Source organism: Vigna angularis, chromosome 1, assembly GCF_016808095.1.
Source record: "Vigna angularis cultivar LongXiaoDou No.4 chromosome 1, ASM1680809v1, whole genome shotgun sequence".
Taxonomy (NCBI): Eukaryota; Viridiplantae; Streptophyta; class Magnoliopsida; order Fabales; family Fabaceae; genus Vigna; species Vigna angularis.
This window is the reverse complement of record NC_068970.1, coordinates 12,657,502-12,668,074: the sequence shown is the minus strand read 5'-3', so window position 1 is coordinate 12,668,074 and position 10,573 is coordinate 12,657,502.

Below are 10,573 nucleotides of genomic sequence, written 5' to 3'. Positions count from 1 at the left end.
CCCTATTTTCATTCAGAATCTCAAATAGGTCCCCGACTTGTTCGGCGTCTCAATTGGGTCCTTATTTTTGTAAAATTAAATCAAATAAATGCTTGTCGTCAAATTGATCAAACGCCGTTAAGGAGGGTGTTACGTGGCATGCTGACAGTGTAATTTTAATTTACGTGACATTAAAAACGTGTGTCAATTGTATTTTTTTAATTTTTGAATTAAAAAACTAAGTGTACAGAGTGGAGATATAATTTAAACAAGGACAAAGTTGGAAAATCAAATTAAATTAAGTGCCGAAAGCCTTATTCTCCTTTGGAATTGCGAAATCAAAATCAAATTGGTGAAGGTGAGTTTCAGGGTTTCTGGACGTTTGTTTATTTTGCTTGAATAAAAAATTTCAGCGTTGGAAGCACTTTCTTTTTCTATTCCTTTGCTTTAGCCGCAACGTAGAGAGATTTCTTCCTTTCTCTTACTTCGGGGTATGGCTGGGTATCGCAGGAACGAGAGATGACTCCGGCGGTGATGGCGCGGCGACGGTGTGGAGATGGCGCGACCAAGCGGCTTTCGTGGTGGTTTGCGGCAACACATTGGACATTCTTCTTCTTTTCCCCTTTCCCTCTTTTCTTTTTCTGGTTTAGTTCTGGTTGCAGGGAGGAGGATGCGAAACCGACGGATCAGACGCAACGTTCATCATTCGCGGCGACGATGCCTCTACGGTTACGAGGGTTTCTGCGTTTTGTGGCAAGGGTTTTCATTTGGGGTTTTTGAGTTCTCTGTTCTCGTGTGTGGCCCGCGATTTTGGGGTTAGGTTCTGAAATTGGATTTGGAAATTTCTTTGAAGGGTTTGAATTGGGGAATTATTGGGGTTTCTTTTTCTCTCCCACGAACCCTAATTCGGAGCCCAATTTTTTTTCCCCAATCTGATTTGGATTTCTCAATTGCAGGGCTGCACATAATTTTTTTTTGTCCTTGAGTACATCTAATTTAACCTCTGTGCAATCCATTTTTTAATAAAAAAATCAATTCATACTTGTTTTTAATGTCACGTCTGATTAATCAATACACTCATCATGCCACCTAACCAAACTTAAACGATCGTTTGTCCAATTTGATGACAAGTCTCTAATTTCTTCAATTTTACAAAAACAAGAACCCAATTGAGACGCCGAGAAAGAAAATGACATATTTTAGATTCTGGACGAAAATAGAGACCTAGTGAAACATATAACCTTATTATTATTATTATTATTATTATTATTATTATTATTATTATTATTATTATTATTATTATTATTATTATTATTATTACTTTATGTTTGTCAAAATATGTTTTTAATTTCAGTTGTTATATTTTTTTCAAATTGAAAAATACATCTTAAAACATCTTATTATATTATTATTATTATTATAATTATTATTAGTAAAAATAAAAGTAAAAGAAAGTAAAAGTAATAAAAAAAATCTAATAAAAGGGTAAGTCTCCCCTCATTTATCTCACTGGAACTGATAATTGGTTCTTGTCCCATTTCCTTTTCTTTTTTTCTCTTTACCCATTTTTTATTTTTATTTTGACTTACATTGTTCCAGGAAGCATTGCAGATTAGGTGAGGAATAAGTTTCTTTGAGGTGAAATATAAAATAGTAGGAAAGGAAAGAAAGAAACAAGATATTAAAGTAAAATCAAATGAAATCATCGTAAATCGTCGTTCTTAAACGAAATTGAAAATGGAAGAGATATCGCAAATCAGTGTTCACATTTCCTCTCAAATCTATCAATCTAAACACAAACAATTCGCGCAAATCCATTTGTACTATTTTTTTCTTCAGAGTAAATCTATTTAAGTGAACACAACATTACTTTTCAAGTAGCTTTTTTTGTTGCGAAAAACTAAATTTTATTAATGTTTTTCTTTAAAGATTGTTTGATGCTAAAATTATGTTTTTTAAGTAATCAATTCGTAACAACATTTCTTTTTAGTTTTATAGAATTTTATATTTATTTATAATAAATTAATTTATTAAAAATTTATAATTTTTTTATAAATTCATGTAAATATAAATTTTAAAAATATATTTTATGTAATATTTATAAATTAATTGGAAATTTGAAGAGTGATTATAATAAATAAGATAATTTCAATATATTGTAATTATAGCAATGGAACAATTATCATAATAAAGTAAAACAACAAATAGATATCTTTGCTCTTTCATTTTATTTTATTTTTAATTTTACATTTGAAGTTTTGAATTTTATACCCTTTGTATTTTATATTTTTTATAAAACTCTATTAAGAATTTTCTACATTTTTCTATATTTAAAATTTATATATTTTTTCTAAATAAAACTCTTAAAAAAAATTGTATACCATTTAAATATTTTCTTGAAATTTTTTTTTATAAATAAACCTAAATGTTTTACATTCATATTACTAATTTTTAACTTTAAAGTCTTATGATGATTTAAATAAAATAAAAAAAAAGGCTTTACAAAAGGTCTAAAAGTGGTAATTTAATATAAAGGTAATGTTCTTAATAAGCCAAACTATGGACCTTAGGAGGCTATTGAAGATATTTTCACATCTTATTATGGTATAAATAAACAGACTTTCACTCCTCTACACTTAAAATAATTAAAAAAAAAAACTCAATAACATACCTCTTTTTTTTTTAAAAATGTTTCTTTTATAATTTTGTCAAATCACTCCAACTTGATTGAAAACCTTGTTTTTGAAAAAAAAAAGTTCTAATCAAATCTTAATTAAATATATTTCTTTTAATGATAAAACTAGTGACATTTACTTTTGTTTTTTTAAGAGTTGTTAATATTTAGATATTTCTATTTAAGATTTTTTTTTGTCGCAAAAATACATATTAATAGTAAAGTACTTGGACTGTTCTAATTATTTTTCAAAGAATATATACAAGTTCTTTATTTAAGAGGTTGGTAATACAAGTTTTAATATTTTATTATAATTTGATCGCTAATACGTAACTTTTTTTTATTTGAATTAAAATAATTTTTGGTGAAAAAAATGAAACTAATATATTTTGGTGACTACTTTTATGTACGTAATTTTACCTCTTGATATACAGTATTTTTACTTGTTTATAAACCATCTTCTTATAAATATTATAAATTTAATTATGTTAAATAAAAATACCTTAAAAGTTACATATGACATGATCCCACATAAAAGCAAAACGAGAATAGTTCTATATAAAAAATGCAAGTTTCAAAATCATAATACAATTAAAATTACAATAAATAATCTTACGTTCTATTATATAATTTCCATTACTAAGAGGATAAAAGGAGTTGACATAAGATTCTTTAATCGGATGCACTGCAAAATAAGTTTCATCTACTTATTTTGTTGGTATATATGCTTATCTTGTTGGTGCATGCCTTCATTTTGTTGCTCATGATTTTTCTTCAAGTGATTGATCTTTTCTTCAAGTGTTCTCTCATTGGAATCCTTTTCCATTCAACATTTAATTTCTAAATAGTTTCACACATTTCCTTTATTTGATGAACCATTAACGTTTGGCTAATACTAGAGTAAGAATGTGTAGAAGTATTAAACCTTTTGCTAAATGTACAAAGTCCATACACGTTACTTTTTTTATTTTCACCTCTAACAACAAAAAAAGTATATTTCATTGTCATCAGGCAACATGAAACTTTTGTGAAGGTGATCCTTCAAGCATTTGATGTTGTTGGACTTCTTCCCTCAATTGCTTATATTTATCTTGAAAAAGAAATCAAATATGATTGTTGAGAAGAAAACATGTAACAAACATTAAATTATAATTTACAGTTTAAACATACAACAAGATCACAAATCATATCATTAACCTATTCTCTAGTATTTAATTTCTTTGTTCTCTTTACAACCTTCCAAGAAATTTGTGGTCGTTCTAGCCCCTTAGTATATATTTAACCAGAGAATCAAGTTGAATACCCAAGTTTAATATATAGGATTTAATTTAAATATATAGAAGCACGAACAAATATATCTCATAATATCTTCTAATCACTTTAGGTTAGTAAAGTTGAATGAGCCTTGTTGGTTACATCACTTAGCGTATTTGTTGGACCAAATATATACATAGTGTTCCGATCCCAAGTTCGTCGAGTGGATGGGTTTAATCACCTCTCATATGAGGTATTGTTTGCTTTGAAATCTATGCTCTGTCACAACTTTGTCTTGAAAAGACGTCTGACAATAACACTGATGAAGACGATGCTTTATCTGCATATCCACCATCACTCCCCTAGAAGACTCCTCATATATAGAAAGGCGAACGATAGACATTACTACCTCTAACTCGTAAGTGGTTAGTTTCACTGTGAACAGGTTGTAGAAAAGTTGAAAATGCAAACCAGACTCATTCCTATTTATAGCAGCATGGATCTTTCCCTTTCTTCATTCTTAACCATTAGATCAGTCGCATCCAACTATTAAAAGAAGCCCAACGCTTTGCATTCTAACATGTGCAAAATTCTAAGCATTATGCCTTCTCCCAACAGTTATAATTTCAGATGAACGTTTGCAAGGTTAAGTAGCACAAATTCCGGGCGATCAATTAAATCCCTTTGCAAACGAAAATTTTATTGTTTATGCTTGAGGTGTGTGTATTGTATAACCGTTTGTTCAACCATAACTTGGATTATCAACTACTGCTTTGGTGGTCAAACGTGAGCCCAACAAACAAGTTAGTTAGCTCGGATGGTCACTGAACAAGCCGACAAGCCGTGCACCAACCCGAATGGTCAACCACCAGTTCAGCAAAAAGGCCGACAAGCTGTTCATCAGATCGATGGTTGGTGAATAAGCCAGTGAGCCTAGTCAATCACTAAACAAACTGATCGATCATGCAGAAGACTGTATTATCAACCACCAACCCAATGAACAAGTCATTGAGCCCAGATGATCACTTAACTGACCGTCTAGTCTTGAATCGGACCGATAAGACTAAACAGTACCAGAGCATATTAACCTTAAAACCTATTAACTCAAGGTTAAAGTGTGATTATTCATGTTTGGATTGTAATTAAGTCAACTTTAATTCAAACTCCACCACAAAACCAATAAATAAAGATTTGAAAAATGAAGATAGGTTACACTCATTAACTATTTCATTCATTGTTATATGTAGTTGAATTGACTTTGACATCAGAATATCTTTTACAAATACCATCCAACCAGTTTAGATATACAAAAAAAACCATTTAGAACAATGCTTGGACCTCAAACAAAACAACAAAATTCAAACAATTGACCTTAACTTACACACTTAACAAATACCATGTTAGGAAAATAACTTCATGCTGGTGAATAATATTAAATATTTATATAACATTTCCTTATATATGAATAGAAAATCTAATTGTAATAAAGTGATGTCATTAAACCGTGTAAAAATGACGATAATCTTTAATAATTCATGATTCTTGAAATCGAAGACGATGTTCTCAAAATTATGCTGTCAATTAAAATTAGAAAGATCATCAAATAAAAAAGAAAATATCATTTCTTTAATGTACTTTTTAGTGTCATTCATATTTTAACCTTAAATATTTGGATTTTTCAGTTATTATTGATAGAAATACTTAATATATTTTAGTTCTAAATTGTGAATATGCTATGACTATTTATTTGATCTTGTTTATCTCAGTCTTTTTGAAATCACAAACAAAAATATATATTTGAGTTCAAATTTTTTTGTGTATAATCAATGATAAATCAACTTATTGATTATTATTTTTAGATTAAAATTCATTCAGTCTCTCTTTATAGCTAACGATAAATAAACTTAATAAATAATGTTGTTATTTAAATTATGAATGCATATATATATATATATATATATATATATATATATATATATATATAATTTAATTTTTAATCGGTATCACATAATTTATACAATTTTATATAATAATACACAATGTTACATAGTTTCAAAACTTAATATAATATTATAATCTGCTAATTTTAAACATTATTTATTTATATAATTTTGTGCAAAAAATACATAATTTTATAATTATATATTATTTTTATAATCTCGAAATTTTATATACTTTTTAGTTTATGTAATTTTTAATATTTTATGGTACAATATCAATTATATTAATTTGATTATTTACTTTAAAACTCTACCTTGTATTATTTTATTTGCTTAAGTTTTTGATTTTACAACCGTGTACGCATGTATCAAAGCAGTGCATGTTAATTTTGAAGACAAGGAAGCACGTAACATAAGCAATGAATAGGAGAAACGAAAAAGAGCTCATAACTTCGTGTAACACAATAGGTATTTTTCAATTATTTAGTTTCCTTTGGAGCTGGGAATTGACCAGCATTCAATTTTGACGATTTCGATCCTTTTACATCACAAACCAATGAAACCACTAGCGTCTCCACATTAATCTTTTCTTGTATGTTTATTAATTTTTCATTTTTTATTTATATAAGATATTTAAATTATCATGAAATAAAAAAATTATTTAAATATTCAATAATTGTGAATAATTAAAAAAATAGCATATTAATATTGATAATCTATTTTAATGATGTTGGTTAAAAAATAAATATGATTAACTTTAAATGGAAAGAAACTTTTCCCAACATTTATCAAATAAACAATATAGAGATGATGACATCTAAGCCTCGACTAAGACAATCCAACCACATCTCAATAAAAAATCAAGTTGATAAAATAATATAGAAAAATATATAAATTTAAAGATAAAATCATTTTATTTTTTATATAAAATTTAAAAATTTAAGATTTTAAGTAATCAAATTATGCACATCAAGAGTTTTAGGAATTAATTAGACATTATTTTTTTATAACAATACATAATTGATTGTTGCATTTTCTAAACATTAATAACTAAATCATACTTTTATTATTTAAAAAAAACCTAAATTATTCTTATTTATGTATTCAGAATCCAGAATATAATTTCACCAAAATTCATTCCAGTAAGCAAATACCATGGTATTTTTGAGAGATGTATGGTCTCAATCTTTAAATTAAAGTAAAATATTTAACAAATATTAAAGTGAATGGTCTTTTTATTTTAAAAAATGTACTACTCTCAATAAAATGGAGACCTGGATGGAAGGAGATTGTTTGCTTTTATTCATTAGTGCTAAATTACACAAATGAAAAAGAGGAAGACAATGAAATTATTATCCCCTGTCCATGAAGAGAAAATTGGATTTTCTTTTAACTAATTAGCAATTTGAATTTGTGGAAAAATCAATGCAACAATTCAATTCAAGAAACTACTCTATTTCATAGGAATCTTAGAATTTACTATTCTTACAAAATATATTATTATTAAAAGGGTAAAAAACTTATTTAGATTCTTTGTAAAATATCTGATGAATATTTTTCTTTTTCTTACTTTTGATGACTTTCTTATTAAAATAGAATATGTTGAATATGATGTTTTTATGGGGAAATGGCCAAAAAATATAACAACTTATCATACAGTAATAACGCAGCGGAAATTCAATCCCCCTTCTTGCGAGAATCTGTGAGGAGCACCAAACAAATAAAACAAAAATAGAATCCAAAGCACAAAGAGAGACCAACAATTTTTAGCGTGGAAGACCCTCAATGCAAGGGTAAAAACCACGAGTCGTCCAGACCAAAGAAAAAATACACTATGATCAATAATAGGGTACAAAAGAGTTTCCAATAATAACACCAAATAATGTGTTCAATAAGCCAATTTAAATAAGCACAAATGCTTACAAATGAGAACCAAGAACATGAAAATTCCACAAAAACAGGACTGCTGGTGCGGGACCGATTTCTCCCAATCTAGACCTCCGATTGACGATCCGAACGGTCAGAATGAAGAACCATATTTCTGGAACCTACTGTCCAAAAATCAGCTCGATCCAACGGTGTTCACAGAGAATAAGACACCAGTGCAGGTTTAGGGTTATGCGAGGATGACTTTCTCTCTTTTTTTTTTCTCTCACTTGGCTTTTGCCTCTCTTCAAATGACTCTAATGTGCTATATTAATTTGACCCATCTCAATTTGACCTAGTGAGACCTAAAGGTCCACATTATTTGGGCCTATTCTCCACATAGGAAGGGAACCCAATAACCCAACAGTTTTTTTCTGTCAAGATCACTTGCCTTTCATTGGTCAGGAACCAAACTTTTTTTCACTTTTCTCATGAGAAATTGTAATGTAACTTCTAAAAAATATTTTAAATTATTTATTAAAATATCATACTAAGAAGAGAGAAAATTGATTTTGATAACTCTAAAATAATTATGATAACTTTAGTATATTTATAATTTATATAAAGAAGATATATGCAAAACGACCAATAATGGAGGAGAAGGTTTTAGGAAAATGTTACATGAACACACTTTAATTTTCTTATACCTTTAATACACCTAATAAAATAATAATAATATTATTTTTTAAGTTGACTAATTCTGAATTATTTTATATTTTAAATAAAAGTGTCACATCATGTTGTATGGGTGCTCAGTAGAAAATAGAGTATTTGAGTATCATAACCTTATTATGTTAATAGCATATGTTATGTTGGGAATTTGTCCAACCTATTCTATTCCTATGGAAGAAGTAGACTTCCTTCTGAACATGCCAACTCCTTCCTTTGACACTCCTTGCTTGTTTGGAAAGTGAAATCAATTAAAAGCATTTTAAAGATGCATGCACTCAACAATGCAACTCGCAATCGAAAATAATAATAATATTATTATTATTATCATGATTATTTTCCATAAGAAAACATCGTTTCCTGTTTTTATTGATCCTTGCATTATTATTTAGTTCGGATGACCATATAAAAGTGATCCTAATGTGCAAATGACAGGAGAAAATGATTAAATTGTAATATTTGTTAAATATTAAAATGAACCTCAGAGTGAGGACTGATCTCTTATTAATTTGTTGCCAAGATAATAATTCAATTTTAATCAAACAAAATTATTAATAATTAATAATTAATAATTAATTACATATTTTAGAGTTTGTGATTCAGGATCCTATCCAATTCTACAAAACTATTATTAAGGTTAGAATTAATCTTGTGTATTTTAGTTTTAGTAACATTATTATTGGAGGGACGTGTTCAACAATATACAGAATAATTACATTTTTGAGAATTTTTGTCACACGACAACATGAAAATTTATACTGATTGGGAATTTTCATAAAAAGGTTGACTTTTGTGAAACTGACCATCCTTGAACCTCTGCTGTGTATGACCTAGATGTAGGCTGTCTTAGAATGTTACAGCAGATGTTGGAAGAAGTGAACGTGATGCACAGATAATAGTCTTTAAGCTACTATTTGACTCACAATTTAGATTACGGCATGCCAATCAGATGTTGTAATACTTTTTCTTTTCCTTTTGGTAATAACTAAAATCTTCAACATATTTCTGTTTTCAGTGAATTGGTTCGAAGTTTGGTCGTTTTTTCTTTCTCTGTTCTTTTTTTATCTTTAATTCTTTTCGAGAACGCGATCCACTTTAATGGGTTGTTGACCTGCTGAAAACACTCCGACGCTCAAATCAGATATGTTTCATAAAGAGGTTTATTAGGATAGTAAAAGATCATTGTACCTGTACATCAGTTGTCTATTTATAAAACTTGTGACAACCATGTCCATTGATTAACCATTAATGCAATATATTTTAGGTAATCAAATCCAATAATTAATAATTAATGTCGTATATTTTTAGAGCGTAAGACTTATTAGTACCTGCTTAATGACAATCAATTCTGATAGGTATACTTCATATAGTACATAAGTCCCCCAAGTCCGAGCAAGCTCTTTATTAAAAGAGGTGCGTATGGATTATTATGAGCTTTAAAAGAGGTCGTTCACGTTGTATCTTGGGAGTATATCTTCGATGCTTTAAGTCTTCATTGCTCTATGTACCAAGAGACGAACTCTACGAGTTCTTTTTGGATCTGTTCCTTAGACTAAACAGAAAATGCTAAGAGTTCTCTTTGAAACTTTTTCCTCTGCAAGAGATTTTCACTCCAAAAAATATGCTTTTAAATAAAGTAAATGCTTCAATATTTATTTTTATAATGAAAAGGCATTGGAACCTCACAAAGCTAAACCTGTTGAGTAGTTGACGGATAAGAGTTCTTTTTTTGAACTTCCTACGTTGAGCGGGGATTTCTGAAGCCATTTTTCTGACTTCCCCCCGAGCGGCTTGAGGCATGAGTCATTTTTCTGACTTCTTGTATTGAACGGGGATTTCTGAAGCCATTTTTCTGACTTCTCCTGAGCGGCTTGAGGCATGAGTCATTTTTCTGCCTTCCTGCGTTGAACGGGGATTTCTGAATCCATTTTTCTGACTTTCCCCCGAGCGGTCTTGAGGTAGGAGTCATTTTTCTGACTTCCTGCGATGAACGGGGATTTCTGAAGCCATTTTTCTGACTTCCCCCGAGCGGCTTGAGGCAGGAGTCATTTTTCTAACTTCCTGCGTTAGGCGGGAATTTCTGAAGCCATTTTTCTTACTTCCCCCCGAGCGGTCCTGAGGCAGGAGTCAT